The 2,500-nt window shown below is 48.8% G+C and overlaps 1 protein-coding gene and 1 long non-coding RNA gene across 3 annotated transcripts in view; both read right to left on the reverse strand.

Annotated features, from left to right (window-relative positions):
- Nucleotides 1-2,500, reverse strand: part of xylb (xylulokinase homolog (H. influenzae)) — a 10,895-nt gene that overhangs the window by 2,993 nt on the left and 5,402 nt on the right. The gene's annotated exons all lie outside the window — the stretch shown is intronic.
- LOC119008957 overlaps nucleotides 1,161-2,500 on the reverse strand; it is a 1,793-nt gene continuing 453 nt past the window's right edge. Inside the window, exons 1-2 of the long non-coding RNA XR_005071592.1 lie at nucleotides 1,529-2,500; nucleotides 1,161-1,364 (exon numbers count right to left, since the gene is read on the reverse strand). The exon at nucleotides 1,529-2,500 is cut by the window's right edge and continues 453 nt beyond it. This is a non-coding gene — a long non-coding RNA (uncharacterized LOC119008957). The remainder of the gene's footprint in view (nucleotides 1,365-1,528) is intronic.

A 2,500-nucleotide genomic window follows, 5' to 3' on the forward strand; every position in this document is an offset into this window, starting at 1 on the left:
TGCAGCAGTGATCCGGAGAAGACCTCCACTGTTGGGTGGTTCTGTTCTGTTCTGTTCTGCTGACTGGAGCTGGAGGGGAAATGGACTTTATTTCATGAACGTAACGTTACAGAGAGGAGACAGAGAACCAGAACCAGAACCAGAACCAGGGTCTCTGCTGAGTGCTGACTTCACTCAGAGCTTCACCTCAACTCGCTAATGTTCTAAAGAGTTCTTCTGGTTCTGTTGGGTCTGGTTCTCAGACTTCCTTCCTCTCTGACTCCTGAACAAAGGTCCAGTTGGTTTACGCAGACGGTCACTACACAACATCATGTGTGTCGTCGTATGTGTGTACTTTATCCTGTGTGAGGCAGTTTGTAACTCAGCGTTTCATAAAGTGCTCGTTATAAATATTTTTACACTGAAGCTGATCACACTCACACACAGACTGTGGCTCATTAACCAATCAGAAGCTCACGGGTCGTTAACGCTCTCTAACTAGTCTGAGAGGTCGTTAACCAATCAGAGCTCAGTAATTAAAACAGTCCAGAGGTTGTTAAGCAAATGGCATCATCGACTGAGATGTTCGTCTACTTCATGGTGACACACACACACACACACACACACACACACACACACACACACACACACACACACACGCACGCACACACGCACACACACACTGCTGAGGAAGCTTACGCTCAGTGAAACAAACAGAGCTCGGGTCGGGAGTCCAGACTCCCCGAGGACGTCATGACCTCAGCCATGCAAGGGATCATGGGACAGACACACAACGTCTTTTTTTCCCCATGATGCCCTGGGTGTAATTTGCTACCAAGGGACGAGGCGACCTGCCGAGTCAAAACATTTTCAGCTTGACCTTCTCACACAACGGAGGACACACACACACACACACACACACACACACACACTGATGTTGTGAAAGATGACACGTCTGCAGCTTCACTCGGGACCAGAGAGTGTTGATCCACCTCACAGCTACACTAACCTGCACCTGAGTGACCTCTGTGCTGTGATGTCACTTCCTGCTCTGTATGAAACAAACCGTCCATCACTGAGACAAACAGACTCCATGTTTCTACTCAAAGACAGAAAGAAGTTCATGTAGAACATTTGCTGAATGAACAAAAAGGTCCAAATAATGCAGAATGAGTCAGAGACAGAGTTTCACAGAGTTTATAAAGTTTGTTTTAACTCAACAACTCACTAAACTGACACATTTGTTAAGGGAGTCTGGGGACTTTCTCCACGGGGACAAAGAAGTAAACTGACAAATCAGGTGGTGAGCTGCATGCTTATCCAGGATCAGCTGTCAGGTGACGTGAAGTGGAGATGAGACGGTCTGACTGCAGGTTTCTGTAACACTGAGAAAAGATTGCAGTACTAATGCAAGATGAACACATGAGGAGGATTTCTGTGCATCCCACTCTGTTGCAGGGTAATTGCATGAGGACCACATTACCCCTCCTCCACCTCCTCCACCCCCCGGGCCGCCGCCACCCCTGAATGAATCAGCATTGGTTATTACCATCAGGAGGATTGCATTATGTCTTTTCAAGCTCACGCAACTGACTTCAGATATTGACAGAGTGGCCGGGAGGAGCCGCCGCTGCCTCGTCTCTCCTGCATACATGTACGACGGCGCCACACGAGGATGTTCAGTATCTGGCCGCTCTCTTTCATGTGGAGTGGCTGGGGAATCTGTTTCATCTGGTTTTATGAAGACGTGTGCGTCTCCTCACCGACGTTAAAAGCTCTCAGCAGAGAGACTGATGAATAATTTCCCAGAGAGGAGATAGACGGTGCAGAGCGATTGGAGCGTCCAGGTCCTGCTGCTCACACACTCACACCTCAGTCACCTGCTGCACCACCTCAATAAACTAATCAGTGACCAGCTGCAGCCTTTTATTGGTTTCACCTGAATAGTGAACATCTGCAGAGGAAACTGTGTCTTCAGTCACGTGAGTTCAATCAGGAGATGAATTTACTCCACTGAACAAAGAAAACACTCGACCAAGAAGAAGGTTTGAAACATGCGGTTCACTGTGATGTTCAGTCTGACACCAGAGTCACAGTTCTCCCCGGTCACTCTTTGCAGGTCACAATGAACAACCTGAGTAACTGGTGACACTCTGCACTACAGAAGAAGAGGCTGCTGATGGAGGAGGTGAAGAAGGTGAGGAGAGAAGTCGAGGTGAAACAAGAGCGAACACACAGACGCTCACTGATGGAGACGCTCAGGTGTTGTGTCACAGTCTGTTCCTGTGTTGATCTGTGTCTCCTCTCAGACCAGAGACGCTTCAGAACCTGCCGACTGAGTAATACGACCCGCTGACTGAGTCTGACTTTACACAGACCTGAGATCAGAGTTCATAGATCAAACCAGACTGCTGACTGTAGCCAGACTGCTAGCTGTAGCCAGGCTGCTAGCTGTAGCCAGGCTGCTAGCTGTAGCCAGGCTGCTGACTATAGCCAGACTGCTAGCTGTAGCCAGGCTGCT

Source organism: Acanthopagrus latus, chromosome 19 (assembly GCF_904848185.1).
Source record: "Acanthopagrus latus isolate v.2019 chromosome 19, fAcaLat1.1, whole genome shotgun sequence".
NCBI classification, from domain to species: domain Eukaryota; kingdom Metazoa; phylum Chordata; class Actinopteri; order Spariformes; family Sparidae; genus Acanthopagrus; species Acanthopagrus latus.